The sequence below is a fragment of the Callorhinus ursinus genome, unplaced genomic scaffold, assembly GCF_003265705.2.
Source record: "Callorhinus ursinus isolate GAN/ISIS: 27379988/994484 unplaced genomic scaffold, GSC_fseal_2.0 scaffold4, whole genome shotgun sequence".
Classification (NCBI taxonomy): domain Eukaryota; kingdom Metazoa; phylum Chordata; class Mammalia; order Carnivora; family Otariidae; genus Callorhinus; species Callorhinus ursinus.
In genome coordinates this window covers 42,659,186-42,683,772 of record NW_027397066.1, presented here as the reverse complement: position 1 = coordinate 42,683,772, position 24,587 = coordinate 42,659,186, and the positions used below count along the sequence as shown (strand labels likewise).

Here is a 24,587-nt window from a genome sequence, read left to right as displayed (position 1 = left end):
CAACCACCTGCCGTTGTTGGGATTCTAGATAAAGTCCTTACTCTCCTCAAGCTCATATTCAACAAGGGAGAGATAGAGAATAAACACATCCATATATGTGGTGAAGACATTCATTTGGGTAAGGAGATAGAGGGACAGAGGAGGCAGCCATCTTATGGTGGCAGAGGAGGTCAGGGAAGGCCTCTCCGAGGAGGACATTTGAGGACCACTCATTTTCTGAGTGAAACAAGAGAGCAAGTTAGTCATACAAAATAGGGGAAGAGTGTTTGGGGATGAGGACTCACAAGCTCAAAGGCACCTGAGGAAAAGGTGTGCCATTTTTGAAGTACCAGGAAGACCAGTGAACACAGGAAAGATAGATTCCTTGCTCCTGTCTCTCCCCCTCATATGCCTGTGGTCCCTGCATGGACTGAAATGTCAGCACTCTCCAGCTCAGACGGGAATTCAGGTCCCCGTTCCTTGGTGGCAGCTGGGAGAGACTGGGCCATGGAGCTAGTTACAGAGACAAGGCTTGGGGCCAGGGCACCAACAGCAAATCTGAGTGCAGGGCAGGAACTTGGTGTCAGGGACCCAGGAACAGGCCAGTTCGTAGACCTGGGACGTGAGATCAGAGTCAACAAATAGAGCAGATGTCTGGATGTGGAATCTCAAGGAAAGGGTGGGAGGCCCTCTACGACCCACACCGCCCTCACCCCCACACAAACTGCAGACTACTCCTTTGTTTTGGTCTCTTCTCTGCCTTTTATGTACTCCTTCCTTGGCACATCTGCCACGAGGCCAGGTACTCTTTCTGCCTCAGATTCTTTGAACTTGCTGTTCTGTATTTCTGGAATTCCCTTCTCCTGGATGCCCTCAGGGCTCATTCCTTCACCTACTTCAAGTTCTGCACAGATGTCACTTTCTCCATGACCACCTTCTTCCAAACTACAAACACCAGGTCAGGGGAGAAGCTCCCTCGCTAAGGAAGGGGACCTTGGGGATGGTATCTGGTCCAGCTAAGGACAGACACCAAATGTCACAGCACTTCAGGTATGAGTCAGACAGTGAGAATGCCAGATGCCAACCCATCCTGGCATGAAGGATTCCCTTCTGAGAGCCTAGAGAGATTTGGGGACCAAAATTAAAACTCCAGGACTCATAGATATACCACTAGTACTTGGTCTGTGTACATGAGTTGTTGTTTTGTTTTGTTTTTTTAATTTTTGGAGGGGACTATAGATAATACATGTACCAGGTTCAAAATTCAACACTTACAAAAGGGTATTTCATAAAAATCCCTCCCGCTCCTCTTGCCATTCAACTCCCTCCTCCCTCCCCTGAAACCCACAGATGTCATCAGTGTCTGGTGTATCCTTCCAGAGATATTTTATAGCTGTCTTACCAAGAATGTTTATATTTCCCACCTTTTACCCAAATGGTCGCCTACTTACTATACATATGCTCCTTGCTTTTTTCACTTAAATGTCTTAAAGATATACTCATCCCTCCTCTTCACTCCTCTTTCTAGCTGCTTCGTAATCTCTGTGGGAGTACAATCAGCTTTTTTTTTTTTTTAAAGCAGTTCCTTTTTGATGAACATTCAGCTATTTCTAATCCTTGGTCATCACAAACAGCACTGCGGAGACTAACTGGCATGGGGCATGTCCCCGTGGCTACATTCTAGCAGGTCAGATCGCTAGTCAAGGGTGTAAGCATTCTCAGTTTTGACAGACAGCACCTAACTGTCCTTCCTGGGGGAGCCCCTTTGCCGGAGTGTGTGTGTGGTTTAACCTTGGTCCTCTCAAGCCGAGAAGCACACGTGGCTAAAATACGACGACGTCAGCACAAAATCCACTTCAGCATAGCTGGAGTTCAGTAACTGTTTGCAAGGTGGGTGGGAGGGAGGAGGAGTGGAGGAGTAGATGGGGGAGGGAGAGAGGGGTGTACAAACAAACCTATGATGAAAAATGAAAGACAGATTCAGGACAGCCTCCTTCCAGGAGCTCTGTGTCGAAGTCCACACTGACTCCTCTGCTTTTTATTGTCAGGGCCACAGAAGTTTAAGACTTAATCCTTCAGAGGTGCCTGGGGTGGCTCAGTTAGTGGAGTGTCGGACTCTTGATTTCAGCTCAGGTCATGATCTCAGGGTTGTGGGATCGAGCCTTGTGTTGGGCTCTGCACTCAGCTGAAAGTCAGCTTGAGATTCTTTCTCTCCCTCTCCCGCTGCCCCTCCCCCTCAATGCTCTCGCTCTCTCTCTCTAAAATAAATAAATCTTTTTTAAAAAAAGACTTAATTGTTCATATGTGTCCCTTTTGTGTCCTCAGATTAAGGGCAAATTCCTAAAGGACCACAGAGACTGGCTGTGAAGTGCATAGCAGAGGGACTCCCAGCCCCACCATTTACTCTCTGTAGGACCCTGGGCACATCACAAAATTGCCTGATGGAGATGATCACCTTTAAACCTACCTACCTGCCCTGCAGGTGGTGCTGTGAGAATTCGACACGTTGGCATATGCCTGGCCAAATTAAGCCCTCGGCAAACGTTCACTGTTCCTTGTGATTGTGCTTCTATTGTATCTCTGCCGTGGCCTAGAGTAACAGTGAGCACATGAGAGGCATTCCAATAAGATTTCACCACTAATTCTGTACACTATAATTAACCACCGGTTTTAGTTAGAAGATGCCATTCTTTCAGCATGCATATTGCTTTTGATTCCTGCTGAACATCTCAGACCTTACTTGCTTAGCTCAGGTCAAGGCAAGCTTTGAGCAAGTACACATTAACTTATTCCATGAATATTTAATTTTATCTACTATGAGTCCAGATTACAGAAGTGAACAGGACCAGCAAAATCTTTGCCCTCGAATTTTAATGGAGAGACAGCCCATGGAGCTGAGGTAAGAGGGGCGGCCACTCTGGGGAATTCACTGCATGAAATGACTTTGTTTGGGACATTGCAGAGGCGAAATTATCCAGTGTCCCTGACTGTTTGCTCTGCTCTCCAGTTCATTTATTTTAGCTATGAAGCTTTACCTAAATGCTCTGAATTTCCTCTTTCTTGAATATCCCTTTAATCAGTTCCACTCTCCTCCTCACCTCCTTGATCTTGCTCCTCAAATATAGTTGCTAATGATGTGTGCATGTGTCAGACTTGAACAAATGTTGAGCTGCAAACTGCTCCACGTCTGTTAATTTCATCCTCGACTCGAGTGGGGAATCCTTGAGTTACAACAGATGCTGCTTCCCCGGGGCTTTAGCGCCCATTGATCAGCTTTGTGGATGAGGAAGGAAAGGGAAGTTTCCTCCATGACTTCCATTTGAATATAATTTATTGTGTTCTGAAAGAAAAGTGGAAAGAAGAAAAGGTACTGACAGGCTATAACACCAGTGAATAGTGATGAATGACACTCAGATTTCAGTTTCAAAGGAACATGCTTTTAAGTCAATAAATGATTGCAAGTGTGGTGAATTCTCCACGGCTGTGCCAAATGGGCTCCTTTTAATGGTCAAGGTGTTGGGAGTCCTGTGGGGAGTCCAGATTCATAATTATAATAAAGAAAATAATAAAATAATTGCATAGCTTTTAAGAGCAAGGACACTGTAAACAGATTTCGTGCATTTGAATCCCAGCTCCCGCCTTGGGCAAGTTACCTAACATACCCTCCAGTGTCAATGAGGATAATAATAACACCTTAGTGGCAGGGTTGTTGGGAAGTTTAAGTGAGTTAATAGAGAGAAGGTGATTAGAATCATGCCTGGCACTTACCAAGCTCCAGACTGATGTTTGTTTCATGCATTGTGATCAGTAGTGAATGTTGTCCTCTACCAGGTACTGACCTACTCTCTGCTCTCACCACCACCTGCCCCATGACATCATGATTACCCCTACTCTTTAGAGGAAGGGATGACCGTGTCTTGTCTTCTAAATCCACTTGAATTTCTGACTTTGCTCTCACCCTTATTTATATGGGTATCTTCTGTTTGTTTATTTATTTGCATTTCCAATTATGTATAGAAAAGAATTTAAAAGACTGGAAATGAATACCCCCAGAACTATTCATAGGATTATGAGGGTCTACTTTTCTTCCTTCCATTTTTTTTCTGTGTTTTGCTATCTTCTAAAAATAATTGTGCATGTTTTTACAATGAAACATATAAAATAAATGTTTCAAAATGAAAGAAGAGCTGATCGAGTCCATTCTTCCTTGTCCTCAAATAACTTAATCCACCTCCTCATCAGGGCATATTAAGAAGAAATCAGTAACTCAATGCCACATAGCAGACAACACTGGCTCTGCTATTCTTGTTGTTTGCCAAAGGGTCGTTGCTTTCTCTGGACTCTCACTTGACCTCCCAGATGCCCAAGCCCATGCAACAACATCATTTCCCATGAGGAATTTCTTGTACCTACATTCCACTGAGAAACACTTGGGGGAAAAAAGGTGCATATATATATATCCCAAACCAATTAAAATTAGAAGGAAAATAAATAACAACAGCAGCAGAACCTCCCCCTACAGAAAGGTGAATTGCTTGAATTTCAGGCGGTTTGTTAGTTCCTTGTGAATTGGGCACTTCTATTATCAGGGCCTCGCCTGCATCCGAGGTTAATTAGATGTTACCTTGCAGCCATACAGACCATTTCTCCTGTAGCAATACTACTCAAACTTTTATTTATCTTTTCTAGTTTCCTGCTCACTTGAAAATCTGTTGAGAAGAGATTGTAGGCTTGATAGATTGGATAAAAAAGAGAAAATAGAAAATAAAGGCAGTCTTACCTCACATTCACCTCATTGAAGAAAGCACGCAAGCCCTTGGGTAGATTGTTTGTGCTCAAGCATTCAATGGCGAGTTGAAGTACTTTTCAGTCAATCTCTAGGCTTGACAAATCTTTGGCCTTTAGTGGAAGATGGGTGATGGCAATGGGGAGCAAGGCATGTTCCTTCCACTCCAATTCTGCAACTTAATGTTACCAGAGAAACCCAAGGGGAAAAATTAGAATTGTCCAAAATGTCTAAGTGTGATAGAACTTTTTTATCGGTTACATATTACCAAACTAATGCTGTACAATAAATCACCCACAACTTAGTGGCTTAAAATAGCAACAGCCATGGATGATTTCTCAGATGGGTGGTTCTGCTCAGCTGGGCTGGCTCAGCTTAGCTTGACTGGATTCACCCATCTGTGGTCAGCTGTGGTTGGATTGGGCTGAGCGTCCATTGGGCTGCCTTGGCCCCAATCTACATGCATGGTCTCTTAGACCTCAGCAGGCTAGCCCAGGCTAGTGTGTATAGGCACACAGTCTCTGAGTCCTAAACTCAGAGCTGACATTCCATCCCTTCTGCTGCATTCCACTGGGCAAAGCATAATAGAAGCCCACCCAGATTCCAGGGAATAGCTGCAAAGTCATGTTGCAAGAGTATGGATACAAGGAGAGATGAAAATTTGGGGCCACATTTGCAATCAACCTACCATAATCTTGATACTCGAAAGTATGTGAAATTAGAGATGGCAATTGAGAAATACATTTCATTGTTTTTTTTATACATTTCATTGTTGAAAATTGTTTTGAGATAGTATAAATCGTAAGATTTTCATCAAAATCAAAGCCAAAAAATATTCAAAATTTTAATTAAGGACCACCTGAGAAGACATCAGCCATAACCACATCAGTTTGTGCTCCTGCCTCCCACAAGAGGGTTTTCCTCCCTGTAAGGTCTTCTGATCTCACAGTTTCTCTAACACAATCTAGTGTTAACAAAAGGTAGAAACATAACTTGAGCAATTTTTCTGTACCCAAATAACACCCCCTTTTAAATGCAACTCTAAAAAGTCTTTCTCAAAATTGTATACATTGTACAATTGCAACCATGCAAAGCTCTGTATGTAAGAGAACAGAGAGGCACCAAGAATACACAAAAGGGAAAATAGTTATATTTAGATGATGAGATGATGGTGTTTTTCTCATTTTTCCAAATGCTCTTTAATGCTGGGGTTATACAGTCTTACAATAAAAAAGGAGATGATATAAATAAGTTGAAAGCAAAGATTAATGAGCATTTATCTTCAATAGTGTACACATTGTACAACAACAAAAACACAGTCCTTGTCTTTCCATTTTATAATCTTTGAGGCTGACAATGAAATATTCAAATGCCAAGAAACACAAAAGCAGTTCAGAATTGTACTCGCAGAAGAGTTATGTGACTCCACTATCATTACTTAATTCATACGAAGTGTCTTAAATAAGTGGTTTTATCTTCATCTGGTTATTTTTTTTCATTTATAGATTTCTATGAATGTGTCTAATGATGACAAGCCGGCAGAGCCCATGTGCTGAAGCACATCTAACAATGCGATCACAGTAATTTTAAAAATAACAAAAGAATAATCATGGCTATATATTCTCTGGGTGGTTTTGAATACAAATGCAAAAATTTTGGTAAATGTCATAATTAATGTATCTGAAGCCAAAAAGCAAAACCTAGCTCAGTAGGAAACATGTTAACCAGAGTGTCAAATAATAAAGTTAACTTAATGCAACAGCAAAGGAAACATGCTCCATATTTTGTTTTCTAGAGTTGAGCACAAAGCTTTTAATCTTAATTAGATACTTGAGAAAAGGACGCAGCACTGTTGGAGTCAGAAAAGTAGTTTTTGCTCTTAGGACTTAGCTTGTAAGAGGTGGATTGATGATTCCAGCCTATTCTTAGATTCCGTGCCTGCTTCAGACTTTCCTACCAAGACCAGAAATAACCACAATAAGAACATTTTATATCCATGCTGATTCTTTTAAAATTATTTTTGCACACATTTTCTCATTTAATACTCCTCCAACCCAGCAGTTTAAATAGCACAGACATTATCATCCCCATTTACTAATAAAGAAATTAGGACAAAGAAATGTAAGTAACTAGTTCAAGGACATACAACTGGTAAGTGGCAGGCTGGTCGGTATTACCTTTAGGAGCAGCAGAAAAGGAGTGTGCTGGGAAAAGACACCTATTACTAAGAAAAAATATATAATATTACACATTTGATAGAGAGAAACAAAAACTACAAAAGTCAAAAGAAGATAATTTAAAATGCCCATAATTCTACTTATCAGAGAGACACACTTAGAGCATCTTGGAGTAGCTCCTTCCAAATACCATGCTCTTGCTTTGTATTTCACTTAGCAAGTTGAAACAATAAGAAGAGAACTTGTACATTCTCCCCCACCAACTCTACCAACCCCGCATCTGTGCCTACATACTCTGACTTCCCTGGTGCAAAGATGAACTAGGTCCCTATCTATGTTCTATTCTGCAGTCTATTCAGTTCCTTTCACCTTTCTTTCTTTCTCTTTCTTTCTTTCTTTCTTTCTTTCTTTCTTTCTTTCTTTCTTTCTTTCTTTCTTTCTTTCTTTCTTTCTTTCTCTTTCTCTCTTTCTCTCTTTCTCTCTCTCTCTCTTTCTTTCACAGAGACAGAGAGAAAACACAAGTAGGCAGAATGGCCGGCAGAGAGACAGGGAGAGGATGAAGCAGACTCCCAACTGAGCAGGGAGCCTGATGCAGGGCTCGATCCCAGGACCCTGGGATCATGACCGGAGCCAAAGGCAGAGGCTTAACCAACTGAGCCACCCAGGCACCCCTCCTTTCACCTTCTCTAAGATTCACTCTGCAGTAGCTTCTTGTCAATACCCTCCCATGCCAGATCATTTCCATCAGTAAGCAAACACCATAATTTTTCTCAACTGAAACAAATAGTGAACAAATCTTGGCTGCCCCCACATCCTTCTCCCACTCCAGCCCCATTTCTCTGCTCCCCTTTACAGCACGCCATCGGCAAAGAGTTCATTAGACTTTCTGGCTCCAGTCATCTCTTGAACACATTCCAAGCAGGCTTCTATCCTGGCAACTCCACTAAAACTGTCCTTGTCAAAGCCAATAACCTTCACATTCCCAATCCGATGATCGGTCCTCAGTGCTCTTCTTAACCCTGCAGCAGCATTTGTCACCATAGATTGCTCTCTCCTTGAAATACATTCTTCCTTTGGTGCCTAGGACATCACCCCCTCTTTGTTTTCCTTTACCTCAATGGTCACTTCTCACCTTTGCAGGCTGTTCTTCTCAATCCTCAACCTTTTCACTTGTAAATGTCTACACCCTCTCACTTGGTCTCATCAATCCCATGGCCTTAAACTACTCATCTCTAGCCCTGACCCTCTCCTAAACTCCAGAATCACATGTCTCCACTTGGACATCCCATAGGCAGAGCTGACACTCACTGGTGTCACTAGGGTGTTACCATTGGTTTCTAAGCGCCATAAGCTCTGAATAGTGGAAAATCCTTTCTGATTGGCCAGTGTCTGTGGAACATCTGTTGATACTTTTTAATATCACCCCTACTGGGTAGGCGTCTCTACTTTTGAATGGCCCAACTGAAATCTTGATTCTTGTCTCCCGCTACTTGGTTTTCTCCAAGTACTTCTCCATTTCAGTAAATGTCCTAATACTACTCTTCCTGCCAGGTATCCTCCAGATACCTGCATGGCTTGCCCCTTCACTTCATTTGTGTCTTTTCAAGCACCAGCAGTGAAATCCTCCCTCAGCATCCTACTTAACACAAGAGACCCTACCTTTCCCACACTGTTCTTTATTCCCTTACCTCTTTTGTTTTTCTGCATTCCTTTTCTCATTAAATGACTTATGAGATGATAGACCATGGAAGAATGTGATGTATGATACAGCAGGTCTGCTCATTCATTTGTTTATTTTCAGTGTCTTTCCACTAAAATTAAGCCTTAGGCAGGCAGGGACATATTTTAAATTTTGGTTCACTGCTTTATTCCCAGGGTCTAGAATAATGTTTTACACACAAGGCTTTCTGTCTTCTAGGCGGAAACATAAATTAAACAGATAAGTGGGCAAATTTATCATGACATACAGACATACCTTAGAGATTTTGCTGGTTCAGTTTCAGACCACTGCAATAAACGGAATATTGCAATAAAGCAAATCAAATGAATATTTTGGCTTCCCAATGCATATAAAATGTTTGTTTACACTATACTGTAGCCTAAGTGTGCAATAGCATTATGTCTAAAAAACAATGTACATACCTTCATTAAAAAATAATTTCTCGCTACAAAATGCTAACCATCATCTGAGCTTTCAGTGAGTCGTAATGTTTTTGCTGGTTGGAGGGCTTCAATGTTGAATGCTGCTGACAATCAGGGTGGCGGTTGCTGAAGGCTGGGGTGGCTGTGGCAATTTCTTAAAATAAGACAATGATGAAGCTTGCCACATTGATCAATTCTCCCTTTCACAAACAATTTCTCTGTAGCACACGATGCTGTTTGATAGCATTCTACCCATAACAGAACTTCTTTCCAAATTGGAGTCAGTCCTCTCAAACTCTAAGTTTATGTAATAAACTTATCAACTAAGTTTATGTCATATTCTAAATCCTTTGTGTCATCTCAACAGTCTTCACAGCATCTTCACCAGGAGTAGTTTCCATGTCAAGAAACCACTTTCTTTGCTCATCTGTTAGGAGCAACTCTTCATCCATTCATGTTTTGTCATGAGATTGCAGTAATTCAGTCCCATCTTCAGGCTCCACTTCTCATTCTATTTCGCTTGTTATTTCCACCAGACCTGCACTTACTTCCTCCACTGAAGGCTTGAACCCCTCAAAGTCCTCCATGAAGGTCAGAATCCACTTCTTCCAAACTCCTGTTCATGTTGATATCTGAACCTCTTCTCATGAATCACAAGTTTTTTTAATGGCATCTAGAATGGTGAATCTGTTCCAGAAGGTTTTCAATTTACTTTGCCCAGATCCATCAAAGGAATCACTACGTGGCAGCTATAGTCTTATGAAATGTATTTCTTTAATACTAAGACTTGAAAGTCAAAATGACTCCTTTTTCCATGGGCTGCAGAATGGATGTTGTGTCAGCAGGCATGCAAACAACATTAATCTCATTGTCCATCTCCATCAGAGCTCTTGGGTGACCAGGTGCATTGTCGATGGGCAGTAATCTTTTAAAAGGAATCTTTTTTTCTGGGCAGTAGTCTCAACAGTGGGCTTAAAATATTCAGTAAACCATATTGCCAAAGGATATGTTATCATCCAGCCTTTGTTGTTCTATTAATAGGGCACAGGCAGAGTGGATTTAGCATAATTCTTTCTTTAATTTTCATTTATTCATTAGATCATTATTTTTTACATTTAAATTCAATTAATTAACATATAATGTATTTTTTTGTTTCAGCGGTACAGGTCTGTGATTCATCAGTCTTATATAATACCCAGTGCTCATTACAACATATACCCTCCCCAGTGTTCATCACCCAGTTACCCCATCCCCCCACCTCCCCCCCTTCCAGCAACCTTCGGTTTGTATCCGAAGATTATGAGTCTCTTATGGTTAGTCTCCCTCTCTAGTCTCGTCTTGTTTCATTTTTTCCTCTCTTCCCCTATGATCCTCTGCCTTGTTTCTTAAATTCCACATATCAGTGAGATCATATGATAATTATCTTTCTCTGATTGATAAGGACTTTCAGAATGGTGAGCATTAGCTTCAACTTAAAGTCACCAACTGCATTAACCCTCACAAGAGAATCAGCTTGGCCTTTGAAATTTTGAAGCCAGGCAATTCTCTCTAGCTATGAAAGTCCTAGACGGCATCTTCTTCCAATAGAAGGCTGTTTTGTCTACACTGAAAACCTGTTGTTTAGTGTAGCCATCTTGATTACTCATCTTAGCTGGATCTTCTGGGTAACTTGCTGCAGCTTCTCCATCAGCCCTTGCTGCATCACCTTGCACTTTTACATTATGGAGATGGATTCTTTCCTTAAACCTTATGAATCAACCTCTGCTAACTTCAAACTTTTCTTCTGCAGCTTCTTTCCCTCTCTCAGCCTTCATAGAATTGAAAAGAGTTAAGTAAGGCCTTGTGCTGGATTAGGCCTTGGCTAAAGGGAGTGTTGTGTCCACTGTGATCTAACCAGACCACTCAGACTTTCTCCATATCAGCAACAAGGCTCTTGCTTTCTTATCATTCATGTGTTCACTGGAGTAGCACTTTTAATTTCCTTCAAGAACTTTTCCTTTACACTCATAACTTAGCTACTTGGTGCAAGAGGCCTAGCTTTTGGCCTGAACCTTATCTCCAATATGTAACTACCAACTACATACAGCTAATGAACACTTGAAAAGTGGCTAGTCAGAACTGAGATGTGCCAGAAATGTAAGATACATACTGGATTTCCAAGATGAGGTACCAAAAGCAGGAATGTAAAATATCTCACTAATAATTGATCATATTTAGTATATGTTAGAATGATAATATTTTAGATAGATGGGGTTAAATAACATGTTGTTAAAATTAAGTTCACCTGCTTTTTACTTTTTTAATATGGCTACTAGAAAATTAAATTTACATAGATGACTCACATTTGTGGCTCTCATTACATCTCTAGTCTAGACTCCTGAGGGAGGACAGTGAAATTCCATTAATTATTCATTACTCTGAGCTAACCAGTCATTCTTGCAGAAATCAACACAATCCAAGGCTCCAAGCCTTTCATATCATAGCCTTAATTTGTTCAGATTGAAGCTTCCTACCAATTTCCTTAGGAAAATAAGAATTTTTATGTTATTATAGATTAAAAATAGCCATTGCATTTTATGTGCTTATTCTGATATTGTTTGTCTTGTTGGCATCTCCAAACTACAGTCCTGTGGTCTTCTCTGAAAGGAGTGGGTGCTCCCTGCATTGATCATACAGGTAGAGGTCAGTGGGCAGACAGGAGGATGACACTTGGAATGTGAGCTCTTAGGCAGGCGGATGAGGAAATCTTATATTTTTCATTCATGAAGACACTCTCCTATGAGAGGCTTAAACAGGCCCTCTGCCCATGCTCAAGTTTAGAGAAAAAGGCAGCCCTAATGAAGTTACAGCCAAATATGTATAAGCTGCAATTCACAGGCTGGCCTTTGTGGTTCATATCACTCTAAATATTGTCTTTTGTTTCCCCTAAATCTGTAATAGGGTCCAGGCAAATGCTACAGCCATATCTTAGTTCTGTTGTGGGATAACAAAGGAAGGATAAAGTATCCAGGTTTGTATATATTGTTTTGTTTGGTTTTTATTTTACAAATATACCTTTTGCATTTTCCTGTCATTATATATTTTTCCAAAGAGTTATTTGAAATAGCTGCATAATATTCCACTGTATAAAAACAATAGAGTTTTACATGTCTTCAGCTGGGTCCTTCCTTCCTTCCTTCCTTCCTTCCTTCCTTCCTTCCTTCCTTCCTTCCTTCCTTCCTCCCTCTCTCTCTTTCTTTCTTTGTAACATTACAATGACCACCATTATGCATGATTCTGATCACGTCTGATTTCCTTGAAGAATTGTAGAGTCATAAGATAAGAATACTGTTGAGGCTTTTGTTACATTTTGGAAAATTGACATTTGGAAACATCATACCAATGTATTCCATCACTGGCATCTCTAGATTCTTGTAACTTCAAGATTTGGAAGAATTGGGCTTATATCCCATCTATATCAACAAGTGGAGGAAGAATGTGTGGTTTTGAGGGGGCCACCATTTGCTCAGAGCTTAGTGTACCTGAGACCCCAAAATAAAACTTGTTGACCTCTCCTGATTGACCCTGCATGTTTGGTACAGTAGAAAATGTACAGGCTTGGGAACCCCTGGCAGCAGGGGAAGGAATTCTAACCCTTCTGCTTGTGAGTTGTGCCACTTTAGTCAAGATGTTTCACCTCTTGGTCTCCTGGTCTTTCACATGGAGATGCCATTACTTACCTAGCTGAACTGCTGCAAGATTTAGATGAAAGTATGTTAAAGCACCTGGCAAAAACTTGTCCTTAATCAATGCTAGTCCACCACCACCCCCCACCAGATTTCCCTTCTCCAGGTTCCCCACCCCACCAGTGCCTGCCTCTTATTTCCCCCAAAACTGCACCAGTTGGTTCTCTAACACTTTAGAATTCTGAGTTTAAATGAATTATTTATCACTCTTTGATCTGATTTGAGCCTAAAGTCTCTGATTGAAGGTGGACAGTTTTAAAAGTCAGGGGGAGGAGTCTTCCTTTCTGTGACTCTGCCAGATCCCCTCTGGCTGAAGGACTTCAGCTCTCTGAGTAATAACCAGGGTGTTTGGTCCAACAGCCTCTCAAATGAAAACTTCCATACGGTTTAAAAAGTGCCTCCTTTGGAGAAATTCCTACTTGCTTCTGTGGTTTTCTGTGTCGAACAGCTATCCACGACAGCAGAATCAATGCCAGGAAGTTTCTTGCCATTGACCACGTCATAACCGTCGCTCGTATCTGACTACTTTCCATTTGCAAATGAGTATGAGTTCAAGATGAACACATGACTAAATACCATTTGAATTCATGTTTTGGGTGGGGGGGATGGGGAAAGCAGATTTTATTCAACACTCCTTAGGTTATTCATTGATGAGTGTTTATTTAGCACTTGTTATATGCCAGGGACTGAGGCAGGTGCTGAAGATCAGTGGTGAATAGGAAAAACATAGTCCTCTCCTCAAGAAGTGTTCTGCCCCTGCTAGAGACAGATAATAATAGATGGTAGGGCGCCTGGGTGGCTCAGTTGGTTAAGCGACTGCCTTCGGCTCAGGTCATGATCCTGGAGTCCCGGGATCGAGTCCCACATCGGGCTTCCTGCTCAGCAGGGAGTCTGCTTCTCCCTCTGACCCTCTTCCCTCTCGTGCTTTCTATCTCTCGTTCTCTCTCTCTCTCAAATAAATAAATAAAATCTTTAAAAAAAATAATAGATGGTAAACAAAAACGCTATAGAAATCATTGTATAATGTAAAATGTTGCTAAGAACCACAAGGTGGAAAGGTAATGTCTTGACTGTTGTCTGGGGTAACTAATCTAGAAAGATGGGAGAAATTTAAACAAGACCCTAAACGAGAATGAGGAAGAAAAGCCATTAATTGCAGTAGATTGTATTTCCTTCAAACGGTCAGGAGCACATGTCTGCCCCACATGCTCTTCCAATGATCTGCTACTCCGCCATCACGTGGTGGTGGGTGTACCTCCTCCCTTTGCCCCGGGGCAAGTCTCTGTGACTGCCTTAAGAGGTGGTGTGACTTTTGAGGTAGGGCATAAAAGGCGATGCAGCTGCCAATTAGTGTTCTCTCTTGGGAGCGGCCCCTGGAACACAGACACACAGAGAGGTCCCACGGGGCAGAACTGAGGCCCGAGTCCTCAGCCCTGGCTGGACTCAAAGCGGCAGACACCAGCCTTGCAAAGCAGGAGTTGCAAGATTTAAGATGCAAATGCAGGAAGGTGTGCAGATTGGGTGGTGGGAAGAGGGTGCGTTCCTCTTGGATAGAACCTATTTTCTCCGAGAAGTGCAAAGCAAAGTTGCTAGTCCAGAGTGAGGGGGCTGGAGGAATGGGGAAGTCAGGTGTTTGTGGAGTAAGGGGGAACAAGCTCATTAGAAAGACTGCTAATAAGATTACTGAGCAGTGTCAGGATTATTGAACATTATTGAAATAATACCAATCCATGAGGGTTCCCCCCACCCCGAATCCTTTATCAGCTGGGAAGCAGGCACAGAGAAGGCAGGTGGTTGGGGCTCGGTTCTTCCAGAACTGGGAGACAGCAAGGACAGGGGATAATACAAGGAGTTGGCCATATTTTCAAGAGAAGAATTGTAAAGATGGTTTAAGGGAAGACAAGAAATCTGATGGGACAAGAGAGAGGTTGATGGACTGGAGGGCACAGCGGGGGTCAAAGAAGAGCTCTGGGGAACAAGGCCTAAAAAAAAGCCAGCAGAAGGATAGGCGATCGAGGCAGGAAAGTGGGATTTTAAATGGAGAGTTTCAGGTGGGGACTGAGGTCACTGCATTATCATTGGCCCATGTTGACAGCCTCATTCCTGCCTTAATACAGACATTTCTGATGATTATAAAGATTGTATGGTAAAAAATAATAATAATAAAAATAAGGTGCAGCAGAAAGAACGCTTTGGAGTCAGATGGACCTGAGCTGGGAATAGGGCTCCATTGTGTGACCCTAGGCAAGCCCTTTTATCTGCCCATTTTGGGCCTCTATTTCATTTTCTCCTTATCAGTGTCAAACAAAACTGTAAAAATGAAATAAAGTGATAGATATAGACAGATAAAGATATGTAGATAGGTATCGATATATATTGATAGTCAGGTCTATATGTATATATAGATGTATATTCAGATAAATATCTGAAATAGATATGTAGTTATATCAATTTATATATATGTATCCATTATATATATATACACATACCAGATATATAAATAGTAGATACATAACTATATATCTCATTCAGATATAAATCTATATAAAGATATATATCAATTTACATGTATTATAGATATATAACATTCTCAGCACATGGCCGGTACTCCACAAATGTTAGCCCATCACACACAGGCACACACTCCTAATCACCCGTTTTTTTCACACTTAAGAAAATAAGAACCAGCTGATTTAAATTATAAGCCTCCGCTAGTGCTCACGCCTTAAGAATTGGTACTTTCAGACCCTGGGAAGCCTTCTCGGGCGTCTGGGAGACAGAACCGGCTGTGTGAGGCTTTCCCAGGCACTCGGTTTGCATCAAGCAGATGCCCACAAACCTTTCATTCATAAAGCACCCGAGCCTGGGCTTGGGTAGCAGAGCAGACTGGAAATAACCAGGTCTTTCATGCACTTAGGCACAGAATAGAATCTCTGCCACCACCACCGCCCCCCCCCCCCCCCCCCCCGCCCCGGGGAAGGCTGCTCTTGACTTTGCAGCAATAAATAGATTTTTTTTAATGTGGATATCAATTTAGAAAATATATGGATACCCAGTGTTCATCATTGGGTATCAAAATGGGCTTCACTGTCCCTATAATTTAGAAATGACACTACTCGAGAGCCATCTGGGTACAGCAGCCAGGAGGCCAGATTTTCTCACCTGGGCACCTTCATTTCAACTACTCTGTTCCATCAGAACCCCTATTTCAAAAATTGTGTCAGTCTGTGTATCAGGCTCTATGTCCTGGTTTGGGGTTTTGAAAATAATGATCCAGTCAGAGCCAGAGGAGAAAGTAGGCCATTCTTTTCTTCCAAGCTTGAAAGAAAATTATTTATTGCAAAAACATCATAGCAAACAACATGACCAGAAATTTTACTGAAAGAAAAATTCACCCCTGAACCAAACATACCAAGAAATCAAAATATTTTCTTTTTTTGTTGTGCCCTTTGCCACTCCTAATTTGTGAAGTATTTGTGATCACAGAATAAAAAAAAAAAAAAAAAAAAAAAGGCAATGTCAAGGTTGTGTGAGCTCCCAGGCCTGCCCTCTCCCACCCTCTAGCCGGGCAGTTCTACCAGATCTAGAGAAGCAAATCCTTGGGAGTGCCTTCTCCTCCTCCCGAGCCCACCTGCAGACCGGAGCGCAAATGAAGCCCCAAACCCTCAATCAGTGTTTCAAAACATCACCTACTGAGTGTTGAGTCGCCTTCGGAGACACAAAGGGGCGGGGGGGCGGGGGGGCGGGGGGGCGGGGGGGGGGGCGTAGGGAAGAAAGAGAAGGCCTGGTGCTACCTCTCCGCAGGCGTTGCCATGGCAGCCGGCAGGGGGCAGCGGAGGGGGCGACCGGTGACAGTGAGAGGCCAGGGCCCAACTGCGGTTCTGGCCCCGGTTCGGGGGTGCGGGATGCAGCTGCCTTCTTTGTCCCCTGTGAATGAAGCCACTGATTGTAGTTTCTGGGGCAGTTTCCCAAAAGTGTGTCATGAGAAAGAGGCAAGATGTTAATGTGCTAAGCCGAGAAAAAACAACTCCGCGGCCGGATGAGCTGGGCCATGAGAGTTAAGGAAAAACAAACCGGTTTCTTTGTGCGGGCTGTCTCCGAGCGTGAGGACGGCGCTCTCCGAGGGTGCTGAGGCTCGCTGCGTGGACGCCGGGACGAATCGGTGTTTAAGGGAACACGCTTCGGGAAATGCAGCCCCGAAGAGCCACCCACACGGCTGCCCGCAGACTAGATGCCAGATTCTACTAGATTCTTCCAGATACTTCGCCGACAGAGGAAGCCTTCCCCTTTGCTTCCCTCCCCAGGCCTGGCAATAGCCAACCGGAAGGGAAAGATGTCAGGCGCCGAAAAGCGGGTGCAGAGAGGCCCAGAGGGGAGTGGGAAGGAAAAGGATCCCCCAGGCGATGCCATTTACCAGCACTGCTCTGCTCCCGGTTCTAGCGTCGCCAGGCAGTTACTGAGGGAAGCCACTGCTGTCACCAAGACGGTGGCAGCCCCCCAAACAGAAGGTTCCCCGCCCTGTTCCACGGCCACCTTCCCCCTGCGCTGGAGAAATCCCAGCCTCCCCCGCTTTCCTTCCCTCTCTCAGTCCTCTCTTCCCGATGTTTATGGGAGCCTGGCGGATGGGGTCACAGAGGCCCCGCAGCTGAAGCTTCTGGAATGACTCACCTTGTTCCAGGGCCTTCCTCTTCCGTCCAAGTCTCCTCCTGTGACGTCGCAGGGGGTCACCCCATTCTTCCACCCTCTAATCCAATGGTTCCCAACCTTTAAAAAAAAAAAAAAAAGTCCCAATGGCCACGGCTCATCCCAGACCAATGAAATCAGAATTCTAGGGATGAGACTCAGGCATCAGTCATTTTTTTTTTAAAGATTTTATTTATTTATTTATTTGACAGAGAGAGAGACACAGCGAGAGAGGGAACACAAGCAGGGGGAGTGGGAGAGGGAGAAGCAGGCTTCCTGCGGAGCAGGGAGCCCGATCCGGGGCTCGATCCCAGGACTCTGGGGTCATGACCTGAGCCGAAGGCAGACACTTAAGGACTGAGCCACCCAGGTGCCCCAGGCACTGGTCATTTTAACAGCTCCTCAGGCAATTCCACTTGGCAACCAACACTAAGAACCACTGATGGAGTCCAAGGATGGAATTTTCTCCTTCAGCAAGCCTGATCTCTCAGGAAGCAGGTGCCTTTTTATCTGGAACCCAACTCATCTTTTATTTTCAGTCAAAAGTGTTCTCTCTAGGGTACCCAAATCCTAATTTACTGGTATCTTCCGATTATGACCAGAGAATTTTCTGGAACAGTTATGTTCTCTGCTCTGGGGATCAAGCTTCACTTCTATTTCTCTGAGCATCTCCACAATCCCATCTATACATTACGGAGCATAATTAGGCAGAGTTACAGTGCTTGCTTCCAAGAGGCTAACCACTGGCAATCTTTGGTTCTCAAGGATTTTTTGCCAATTCCCAAGTTCTGCTAACCCCAATTTCACCATCTTGGTGCCATTTACTCTCATTCCTGCTAGGAGTGACACCCTCAGACACATCTCTCACCATTTCTCTTATCTGAAAAGCCTGAGTGCAGTACGTTAGCTCCCCTGCAAGATTTTAGTCGGTGTTTAGAAGGCTGCTGCAGGCTGCCCCCTGGAATCTTGGGAAATAAACAGAAAATGCCACCTTTGCTAAAATGAAAATAATAGAATCAATTAAAAAAAAAACACGAAGTAGGCTTTCTGATCTCATCTAAATAACCTACTGTAAAAGATGGGTTTGTAAGGATGGTACAATTGAGCGTAAACTCAATCAACTAAAAGAACAGATGATTAAAGTGTAACTTTAGATCTGAGATGGATTTAATGCAAAAACAAAAACAGTATCCTTTAAATGGAGAGGACAAGACAATTTGAGGTAGGGAGAAAAATTAACATTTCAATTTAGATTCAATTTAATTTATAGAAATAAATCTTCATTTTAACATACAAATTGATAGGAGTTGGGGCGTCTGGGTGGCAGAGTCAGTTGAGTGTCCTACTGTTGGTTTTGGCTCAGGTTGTGATCTCAGGGTCATGAGAGTGAGCCCTGTGTCAGGCTCCACACTCAGTAGAGAGTCTGCTTGAGATTCTCTCTCCCTCTGCCCCTCCCCCACTAAAATAAATAAATAAATCTTTTTAAAAAATTTGATAGTATGTGTGTAAAATAAATAAGTAAATAAATAAAGTGGGCTTAGTGCTCAAAAAGTTTTAATCATAGGGATGCACAATAAGAAAATGTTTGAATATTGCTGTTCTAAGCAATTATAAAATCTCAGTGTCCATAGAAAGCCAGTGGTCAACTTGGAATGACAAGGAGATGGTGAAAATAGCAAGAGTCGGTCAGTGTTTATCCAGCAGTACTGAGAAGCAGGGTGTCTTGACCAGAAGAATGTTTATCAGACACATATCAAAGTGTGTCCAGCTATTATGGCTTAAATGGCAATTCCTTCAAGTGATACACAGTTCCCTATGCCTGCAGTGCTACTTCCAAGGCAACCTTCTGATGGTAATTTGACTTCTCATGCAGTTTTCCCTACAGGGACATTATGGATACACCAGTCAACTCCTAACTCCAGGTCTCTTTGGAGACTCTAAAATCACAAATTAGCTTCTTGGTTTATCAGGCAGTTTGGCAGTTTGGGTTAGGGTTTCTAGTAAGTTGGGTAAATGTGGGTCAGGTCTCTTGAGCCTGATCATCTCTGAAGGGATGTGAGACCCTGGTCCTCTCTGAGGCTCTGTCCTGGACGCCATCTTTACACAGCACTACAAGGTCCTCTCTAAGCTACTGGTCTCTTTATTTGGCATCACTTCAACACATATAGAACTTGATTTGTCTGAATCCTGAGTAGACCGGGTTTTCTTGGTCTACCTATATTTTCAGGAAAGGGAAGTAGGTCTCATTGTTAGGCACCCAGTAGTAGAATCCCAAATACTACAGGACACACAAAATGAAGTATAGATAGAAACAAACCCAATGTCCATCATCTGTCAAATGGATAAAGAAGACATGGCATATCCATATAACGGAATATTATTTGGTCTTAAGAAGGAGTAAAGTTCTGATACATGCTACAACATGGATGACCCTCAAAAAGGTTATGAGAAATGAAAAAGGCAATCACAAAAGACTACATATTATATGATTCCATAAATATGAAATGCTCAGAACAGGGAAACCTATAGTGCCGGAAAGCAGATTAGTGGTTGCCAGGACTGAGGGAGGATGGTTCTGGTGGAGAAGGCAGATGAAAGCTAAGGTTATATGGGGCTTCTTTATAGGATGAAAAAATGCTCTAAAATTGACTGCACCTATCTGTAAATACACTAACAACCAGTGAATTATACACTGTAAATGGCTGAATTTTATCGTATGTAAACTATACCTCAATAAAGCTCTTTTCAAAAATGAAGATGAGGGGGCACCTGGGTGGCTCAGTCGGTTAAGCATCTGCCTTTGACTCAGGTCATGATCTCGGGGTCCTGGGGTAGAGTCCCACATCAGGCTCGAAGCAGGGAGCCTGCTTCTCCCTCTCCCTCTGCCCTTGCCCCTGTTTGTGCACTTTCTCACTCAAATAAATAAATAAAATCTTAAAAAAAAATTTTTTTTAATGAAAATGAGTGAGGAATACTTCCTGTGTGTCTTCCTACCAGGATTTATTTCCACAGGTCACTGTTTTACTTCCCATAATTACTCTCCAAGTGCAAAGAAGAAAATTCAAAGGCTCACGAGACTCAGAGTTCTCCTAGGGGTCCAGGGAAGTCATCCTCTGAAGCCAACAATCCACACCTCTGTTCGTGATAAAAAAGGGAGTTGTGAGCAGAGCCATTCTGATCCCCACCTCATACCTCTCTGTAGTTCTGATAACCCCAATATGACAAACATTTCACAATCAGAAGAAACTCAGAAAATTCCAGCAAAGGTGATAATCTGGATGTTTAAAATACCTACCCGATCTGTATAGGAAGATTTAGATTCATAGAACTTCAGGCCTGGAATATCTCACAGAATTTAAAGAGTTAACTCTCATTGGATAGACACGAGATGTTTGATAAACTCCCTTCCCACAGGAAATGGGGTAGAGATTTCCTCTGTCCTTTGCCCACTTCCTCCCGGGGTCATTTGTCTTACTCTCTTCTCTCCTCCCCACCCCCCAATTCCTCCTTCTAGTTTCAAAAGTTTGAAATTGCCTTTCTGTGTAGTAAGAAATTGAATTTGTCCTATCCTACATTCTTCTAACTCTTTAGTTTATAAGAAAAAACTTATGCTTGGTCTTCCAAGCTCTGGTACTGAGTATTTAAAGAAAAGCTTTTGGAATTTGGAAAAACTAGTGGCTTTTTTCTCTCAAGTGCCTGGCTCCTGCAATCAATATATGGCTTTCCCAACTAGCCAGTATTACTGAAATGGGTATCAAGAGTCTATTTGGGCCATCAATACCTCAACTTTGACTCTTTATTTCTTTTGCATTCCAACTATAAAAATCCTGATCCTCCCTGAGGACGTGCTTCTGGTTGGATATTTGGAAATAATGTCAAAAAAATAAAAAAAAGCATAGTGCCATTTATATATCTAGAAACTAGCTGATAACTGAAGCTTTCTAGTCGAACATTCTATGATTCTATGACTTGAATCCAACCAGCCCTGGGTGCTCCGTGATCCTCCCACGGCAATGGGGCACACCACTACCAATCTTTCATTCTTCCCATAAACTCCTGAGTGGCACCTCCTCCACTCTCTCCCTCCCTTTTCCATTTTCCCCATATGGCTGGGCAACGGTCTTCTGAAATCCTCTCCCAATGGGTTGTCAATAGTGGGAGAGAATGGCCACATGGCCCCTGAGTTCTGCATCACAGCCTGAAATTAGCCTATTCTTTGAAATCTTGAAAATTTGATTTTGTCTTGAAGTTTCATGTGTATGTTCCATTGTCCTCCAAAACCAATGACTGTTTCTTTTAAATATTGCAAATAAGTTTTAAATGTCCTATCGAAAGTTACTTACTTAGCTCGTTCTCCCAGTCTCTGAATAAAATTGTCCCTCCAATATAAAACACTACTTTGGTTCTGTGACTACTAATAGACTCTAACACGTTGTTGAGCACCCCCTGGTAATGCGCACACATTTCAAAAATATGTGTAGGTAATTTGCCAATACCAAAGCTGTGTTGGTATTTCAGGCCCCAATAGCACTGACTGTATCAGGGAGTTGAGACAATATTTGTGAAACTAATTACCTTGGAAGAGAAAAGAAAGAACCAGCCACTTTGAGCAAGGTTAAAGATCTATTCAGAAAATAATGAGTAAAAATTGTTTTCCTCATTGTTCAGAAAAACCACCAGATCTTCAGCATTTGCTGTAGTCATATATAACATCTATAACTCTGGAGCATACAATGAGGATAATATTTGGGGAATGATAAATCACCAGATTAATCCTTGGCTGTCTTCAGTTCCAGATCGTACTCGAATATCCAGAACAAGAATCATTTCCTGTTTTGAGGTTTGAGATCATAGACTTCCTTGGAACCATAGAGAAGGTGGTCCTTTCCACAGGTCAGTAACACTACAGGGCTGGCTGCTATAGGGGAGGGAAAGCCTGCCCCTTCCAAGCAGAAAGAACCGTAGGGGAGGAAAAGGGGTAAAAGGAAAGGAGATACAAGGGGGCTTCCCCTTCCCATCTTGGGGCCCTAACCCCAAAAAGGGACATTGTCTTGGTTTTCCATCCAGTGTAACAAATTAGCACAAATTTAGGGGCTTAAAACAACACAGATTTATTCCCCTACATTTTCCATGGGTCAGAAGTCTGGCATGTCTTAGCCAGGTCCTCAACACAGGGTCCCTCAAGGCAAAACTCAAGGTGTTGGCTGTATTTCCATCAGGGAGGGGGGGTCAAATAGAGAAAGAGCTGCTTCCAAGCTAATTCCAATCGTTCCCAGAATTCCTGTTCTTGCAACTGTATGACTGGGTCTCATGTCTTGCTATCTGTCACCCAGCGATGGCCCTCAGCTCCTTGCCATATGTCCCCCTCCATAGGCTTTCTCATAATTCCAATGCCTCTGACTCCCTGTCTCTGACCTCCAGACCTGATCAAAATGTTCATGTGATTGGCTCTGGTCCAAGAGAGGGGTAACCTCCCTCTCTTAAGATCAACTAATCTGCCAAATCCCTTCACAGCAGCACCTAGGCTAGTTATTATTGAATACAAAGGAAAGATGTGAACACACCAAGGGCTGGGAATCTGGGGACATCTTAGAATTCTGCTTACCACAGACAGTCACAAACACCCAGATATGAATGAGACGGAATACATCTGGGCTAGTGAATGCTCTCCCTTGCATCCTGGGGGTAGGTTTCAAGCCTCTGGGAAGAACCTACAGCTGATGCTCCCATTCCTAATATGACAAGGGCAGTGATGGACATTGTGGTAGAGGTGGATAATCAAATGAGCCCAAGATAGTGCTTCTGGTTCCCCCAGTGCTCCCCATGATGAGCAGATGACTCAGAAGACATTCTACAAGGCCACCGAGGGCTGGTGACCTGGCCTGACAGCATAGCTAAGGGGATGGAGTAGGTGGGGACTCTGAGATCAAAGGCCTCAAACAAGAGCCAGAGACTCCAGCAGTGGGCCCCAGAGCAAGAGCCCAACAAAGCAGTCCAAACCTGCCCATCCTCCTTGCTCATTCTCCAAGGCTACCCCAAAGCCAGGTAGACAGGATCCGGAGCATTTCCCAGGGGTCCAAAGACTTGGGCTCCTCCTCACTGGTGCAAGTCTGGTGAACCGCACCTTTCCCAGTTATACCAGTGCATTCTTGGGGAAGGGAGGGGAGCAGGGGAAATTGGAAAGCCTGAGCAATGGTCCTAAAGAGACAGAAGGGGATTCTTGGGCATAGGACTTTGAGTTTTAAAACTGGGGAAGTCCTGGTGAATGAAGATGTCAGCAGCCTAGCCTGAAGAGATGAGGGTTTTAATGATTAAATTGAGCTAAGATTTTAAACTAAGTTGCACCAAATTGACACACACACACACACACACACACACACACACACACACACACTACCCATCTCAGAAAGGTTGAATCAGTATAAAGAAATAACAAGCTGCATTTTCTTTGCTCACATACTTTGTAGTGCTAGTAAATTTCTAATTCTGTTTTACCATTTTCCTAAGCATTTTCACCCATATTCTCTCCTTTTATCCTCACACCAGCCCTGTAACATAGAAAGAAAGAGAATATGGGGAGCATATGAAAGATAAGACTGGCAGACTTGCCTAAAAGCACGTGACATCGAGTGCCTTGCAGGCCAGGAATGGAACCAGATTTTCTGATTCCCAGTCTTCAGCATATGACGAATCTTTGGAATCTAAGAATTTGCCATCTCTACTTATTTGTTTCGGTGATTTGCTTAATCTCATTAATAAATTAAATCCTGAATATTTATCCATGTCAAATCCTATTCATTGGGTGTCTATTGGCTGCATGGCTGTGTTCAAGACCACAGGAGGACACGGTCACAGCTGAGCAACAGCCCCCCAGGCGGTGGGCCTCACCTGCCTTCCTTTTGTGGATGACAATAGCAAAGCCAGAACAAAGAGCAGGTCCAGCCAGAACACTATCTCTGTATGATGCTTCCCCCTTGTGGCCAACTTGCTGCTTTGGACAGGAAGTAATGATCTCTCCAAAGGTCTTCCTTGCTAGGGATTACTCACCTACTCAGGTAAGAAGCCTGGATCTCAGTCTAGGGGCCTGGAAGGGAT

The 24,587-nt window shown here is 42.8% G+C and overlaps 1 long non-coding RNA gene across 3 annotated transcripts in view; it reads right to left on the bottom strand.

Moving 5' to 3' along the window:
* Window positions 1-17,429, bottom strand: part of LOC112835981 (uncharacterized) — an 80,844-nt gene extending 63,415 nt beyond the window's left edge. For all 3 annotated transcript variants that reach the window (XR_003211353.2, XR_012377920.1, XR_012377921.1), the window contains exons 1-4: window positions 16,884-17,429; window positions 4,760-4,943; window positions 3,078-3,319; window positions 2,451-2,569 (exon numbers count right to left, since the gene is read on the bottom strand). This is a non-coding gene — a long non-coding RNA (uncharacterized lncRNA). The remainder of the gene's footprint in view (window positions 1-2,450; window positions 2,570-3,077; window positions 3,320-4,759; window positions 4,944-16,883) is intronic.
* Window positions 17,430-24,587: the final 7,158 nt, after the last annotated feature.